This window comes from Trichoplusia ni, chromosome 1, assembly GCF_003590095.1.
Source record: "Trichoplusia ni isolate ovarian cell line Hi5 chromosome 1, tn1, whole genome shotgun sequence".
In the NCBI taxonomy this organism is placed as follows: domain Eukaryota; kingdom Metazoa; phylum Arthropoda; class Insecta; order Lepidoptera; family Noctuidae; genus Trichoplusia; species Trichoplusia ni.
The window spans coordinates 19480113-19486112 of NC_039478.1; the positions used below are offsets into that span (position 1 = coordinate 19480113).

Genomic DNA, 6000 nt, shown 5'->3' on the forward strand with positions numbered 1-6000 from the left:
TCATAACTAAATCTCAATAAATATTTAAACAATAAAGAAAAGATAAATCATAATACGTAATGTAGCTTTTAAGACTGCGTACCCAATGAGGCATTCATAGGCATCGACGGAATCCCAAATGAACTCTCCAAAACGGTTCTTTAAAATATTTCCTCAGAAGATTATTAATTCACGTAGAACTCCAATCGGGACCAAAAGATATGCTGATACGGCTTACGTTCACGAAAACGTGAGACACATACAATATCAATATAATTTGGAGTTCACGAAGCCTCTGGCGGTCCGTCTAATCTTCTAATACCTTCTTAGAAGATTTGAGAGGAGGAAAAAGTAAGGAATAACCGAACAGAGGGAAGCCGGAAATTACAGGATGTCTCGAGGCGAGGGCCGGAGTGCCGAGCGGGAGGCTGCGCTCACAAATGAAGCAATTCTCGCAAGTCCACGCTCCATCGGCGCGGCCTTATTAGAGTAATCCGACTGCTCCACATAATTGTTTAATAAAAATACTGCGATATGAGGACAGTTAGCCGCCGAGACGTCGTTTACCTCGCATTTTGTCTTTGAAGAGGGACCGGTATATATTTGTAATAGCCCACTAGTCGTAACGGCACGACAATGGCTATCGACGATTGGAAAACTAGTGCGTTGAAGTAAATGGTAGAACGACCAACATTGCAAACTAAAACCAGCAAATCTAATAAAATAAGAGGTACAAACTGAATATGATTTATGACGGTCGAGTAGTTTTTTGTATAATAGGTAAGGAGTCAATAACACCTACAGGAACAACTCACCATCGAGATCTATAAATTCAACAAAATATTATGTAGCGAATCGAGGCCATCGAATATGATATATTATGTAAATAACGTCGGTGTAGCACTTAATTTCCTTCCTATATCATTTCCTACATAAAATCTTACAACCCGAATCAAACACAAATAAGGTCTGTAAATATACCACGGGGAGAAAAACACGTATTCAAATGAGCACCCCCGCGCCGCGCTCCCCCGCGGCCGCCCCGCAGTCGCCCCGCAGCCGCCCCGCAGCCGCAGCTACAGATGAAGAGCACGCATTCCTCTTATCTAGAGGAGTATCATAAATAATTCTGTGCTGAGCGCGCGGTTTCATCATCAATATCGTTTAGCTTCCTCTGAGGGTAGGCAGCCATCCAGCTTATAAATAGCAGCGATTTGTTAACGGATGTTTTGCATATTTATTTCTAGTAATGCTTCAATATGTTGGAGTCACTTTTAAATTAAATTGAATTTTAGATAAAAACCTTTTTGTCCTTTATAAATTGACGCCGGCCGTCAGTAAATTGGTCTCTTATCAAAGAGGCAACCTTTGTAGAAGATGATTTCTAAGTGAGAAAATAATTGACAGATTGATTTTATTTCACTTGAGTCTTGAACAATAAGAATAATTTGTTGAAGTGACACTTTAGAGATAATGAAACACTTCGATGAGTTACGGTTCTCACCTTTTCCTAATAGATTTCATAAGAAAACGTTTTCTTTTAAAATGGTAAATATTTATTGTTTTCCCTTTGTTATGTTGTAAGAACTTATTGTTTTCAATTGAAAGCTTTCGTCTGAATTTTGTTATTGGTTCACGAATATTTCGGGCCTTGCCAAAGTCAGATTAATAACAACTCATTCTACCCACATTTCTGCGACACACATGTGCATTCAAACGCGTGTTTACTAAATTCAACTATTTTGCAATATTTAATCGAACATAAATAACTGGAACGGTTCACAACTCACACAATAGAAGGCAACACCCCATCACCGATATCAAAAACCCGACGTCTGCCGAAAACTGCCGAACAAAAAGCGGATTAAACCGGTTATCGGCGGCTGCTAATAATAATAGTGTCGTCAGATAATCCAGTGTGATGGATGGCGGGGCCCTCCTGGCCGACCCTTTTAATTGGCAGTGAATGCGCCCGTCACTCACGTCACGCAGAATTTTCCATTTATATTATAATAAGTTGGGATCTGTTTTGAAGCGGTTTTCTTGGTCTATCCAGTTTAATAAAGGTATTGTCCCCACGCGCGGCATATTTCACTTGTTTAGGGTTAGGGGATGGAAATGCACGGCTTATTTTTTCTTTGAAATGCAATTTGTGTTTGGCTCGGTTAATCTTGGTTGGTGTTGGTGTGTTTTTCAATTTATTATAATAAGGATTTACATAGAGTTACGCCTACTATGCTGATGGCATTCTAAAGAGACAACTTTTTTGAAGAAGATTTACATTACTATTATAATGACGTTGAGTATAGAATTCTCAATAGAAGAATATATTATATTACAAATATAAAAATTACAAACGCTGCAAAAAACGCTTTTCTTTTGTTTTTTTTAGAGAATCAAAGTGTTTATGGAGTAAAAGCACATTTTAATTAAATTTAATAAACTTCTAGACTTTGGGTAAATATTGGAGGTCTACCAGTGGAATAAACAAAATTCTAACCACACAGCGATTTAAAATTAATTCTTATCAGCGTATTTTTTAGAACGTTCACCCTTTTCATCTCCACCCACCGTTTTTTAAAGGCACGATCTTGGATATAAAAGGCAAAATTTTTAAAATGATCATGGCAAATTCACGAAAATGATTAACTATTGGTTCATTTGATATGAAATTCCTTAGCACCATCAGAATTACTTCGTGATCCAGCTCAAGAGTATTGCCCGTTTTCCTTAAGCCTCAGCGCGCAGCTGTCCCTCCCGCGCACTTTCCCACAGATCAGCGTATCAACTGCGTGTATCGTCGCGTGCACTGGAAATGAGCCGTCATTACCAGCCATCAATCATACCGATACCGCACGATCGAGCCCGAACGCTCGCGAACATCTGCGCCCACTACCGGCTAATTCATCATTTTGCATTCGACTGTACATTTACCTTGTATACAAATATAGGCTCTATCTTTTTGTGATAGAGTATATTTTGGTATGATAGGGGTTTGTTAATTTATCATTTCTCGATTGACAAGCTGTGTACTGATGATGAGGACTGTATTCCTATCAAGATAAGAATGATTTTCCTTTGTTATTCAATAGAGATATTTTTGTCGAAGATATGTAAGTCTCGCAGATGTGTTGACATTATCGATTGTAAGAGAAATGTTATTATATGAGTGCAAATATTAAACGTCGCAACAATAGCAACATTGATTTGTATAGCGCATATGGTGTTTTGATGAAACTCTATTGCTCACTTTGTTAATATCATCAGATTTGTAAAACTAACTTTGGGTTCAGAAACTTGCTTGGTCACTGTACAGTGCACACACGAGGGTAAAATATATTATTATGTATGTCCATAATCCTATTTGGTTTAGGGATTCTGAAGGTTGGTAGCAATGGAATACAGTTAAAACACGTCTATTTGTTTTATCCTTTATATTTGTTCGAGCTTTACAATTTGCTCGGCCATTTCAGTAAGACTTTGTTGTTAGGTCGACTTATATGGGAATCAAACTTGATCTGCGAATGTGAATCAATGATTTCATAATAACTTTATTCTAGACTTTAGATTTAAACAATCTAAAATCCACGTTTTTAAATGCCCATTTGTAAAATCAATTTTTACCAAAATCGGTCCAGCCGTTGTTAAAGTTGTAAATTGTAGAATTGAAGCTACTCCAAAAATTTCAGCTAGCTACTCGCTAGCAAGAGCTACTTCTCGGGAAGTGTCTCAAAATTGAGTTGCAAAAATCCAACCGGAACAACAAACAATAAACGTGAGTGTATAGAAACATGGGAAAAAGAAAGTTATTAGTGTTTATAATACTATTATTGACCAGTAATTTAAATGTTAATATATTATTTGTCATAAAATAACAAGGTGTCTTTTAAAAATGATATGTCTTTTTTTTGGTTTTGAAAGAGTTCTTCGTCCAGGTAAACGTAAAGGAATATTTCATTTTTATATAGAATTGGCATACAGACTAAGAGTAAACATGTCTGTGCACGTGTATCAATAAACCACAAACCAGTGGACAAATGACGTGAGGACATCGGCAGCATGCATTGGTTACGCATTCCCCGGCCGTACGGAACCCGCGTAATTTAATTGCGCCGGCCGCGGGCACAATGCCGCGTGATTGGACGCCGCCGCCTGCGGAATCCTAAACGCTGACGCTCTTGTATGTGAGTGGATTTACTAGTTTCGGCCTTTTTCTATGGAATATTGATGAATACCCTCCTTTTGTGTAATACAATGAACGATAGTGAGACTGATTTCATATGACTTGTTGTTAGCTACGGAATAGTATGATATTTATTTGGAGGATTTTATTGCAGGAGTTTTTGGTTTTAGTTTGAGTTAAAGGCAACTTTGTGGTTTATTGAGATATTACTTCCACCCGATGGTTTATGATGAACCTTTCAGAAAATGACATTCCTGAAGTAATTGAATATCTATGGCGTTGACTTCCACATCAACATTCATACATGACATCAAAATAAAAGTTGAGTGTTGTACTAGCACGGACATAAAACGCGCAATATTTTTATATGTATTGAGCAATAAAAAGAAAATGTCTTCTTTCGTATAAATTATCCTATAAAACTATAATCGGAACGTTTTCCGTGTTGACACGAGAGGTGCGAGGCCGGCATCACAATGAGATCACTTGACTATAAGAGATATTCAGCGCAGCATCACTACTTGCTGAAGACTCCTCAATAGTTTCAATCTGTAGTAGCGGTTTCAATTGTGAAATTTGCATCCCAAGCATTGTCAATAAGAGATTTAGACATCACTGACAAATACGAGAATTCAGAAGAAACCTGCATTCGAAATGGCAATGCCTTCAAAGCACAAACCACAATTTTTATTTGTGAGAACAAAACTTAGCCAATAATTAGATTAGATTAATTACTTGCTATTGTATTATGAGTAAATAGTTCTAGGTCCAAAACGCCTGTTTGACCTCAACATCTAAAATTCTAAATAATTCCAACGACAATAATCCCACGAAATCCTGTAATATGAGTTAAACCCACAACATAGTTACAATGTTGTGCATGTTCGCATGTCTCTGGTGGTTCAGCTTCTGCATGAGAGGTGCAACACGTCGGGGATTACGTCACAGGATGCGCTCCTCGGTGCTGCGCTAACAAACGTGAGCCACGACCGAGGCGAGGACTATGTATGTAATAATCATTTGTACGATACAATGAGTATTTTTTAAGTAAAAATGTAAAAGTTGTTTATAATTAAATAGCAGTACAGTTTCAAACAAGTTTGGCTTTAGTAGGCAGTTTTACATTAGCATAATTTTCGGGCATAATGAAGGTTTTTCAGCATCTTGAAGCGAATTCCAAAATAAGCTTACCTTTAAATGCCACTCTGAAAGGGCCTTGGATTCCGTGGTTAATCCTACTAAGGTAGTTAGTAATAAGGAAACAACATGTATTTGATTGCAAAACAATCAGCTCACCTGCAGCGCCGAGTCACCTCCGAACACTAGTAGTATCGTAAATATTTACCACATACGAACACCTTACTGCAGACAACACACGCGATTACACACCTTACACGCCTATTGTTAAAGTTCTCTTTCCGTTGGCCGTGCGTGGCGTCGTAAGTCCATCAACGCGCGGATTGTTTGTGTTGCCCAAACACAGCTCGTTAAGAACTACTGACTATTGTTTAACTTGATAGTTATTTTTATCGCTCAACAGTTAGTTTTAAAACGTTATTTTTATGATTATTATTGTATACAATTTTGTTCTTTGATTTTTTATTACACTGAGTACGTTTAGTATTAATTCGATTTAAACAACTACGGCTTAATTTTATTGTAAGTTAATACTTTAAGTTAATATAATTAGGATTAGAATAAGCTAAATTCTACGTTTTATGATTTTAGTGTTGGTGTAACATGTTCGTATTTCCGCGTAGTATCGTGTCGCGTATCGCGAGGGCGGCGCGGCGCGGGCGGGCGCCGGTGTCGCTGGGCGGCGAGTGAGCGCGGAGCCT

At 37.8% G+C, this 6000-nt stretch overlaps 1 protein-coding gene across 1 annotated transcript in view; it reads right to left on the reverse strand.

Moving 5' to 3' along the window:
* Positions 1-5685, reverse strand: part of LOC113498219 (frizzled-2) — a 129382-nt gene extending 123697 nt beyond the window's left edge. The window contains exon 1 of the mRNA XM_026878166.1: positions 5459-5685. The gene's annotated coding sequence lies outside the window, so the exon portion shown is untranslated. The remainder of the gene's footprint in view (positions 1-5458) is intronic.
* Between the last annotated feature and the right edge of the window lie 315 nt (positions 5686-6000).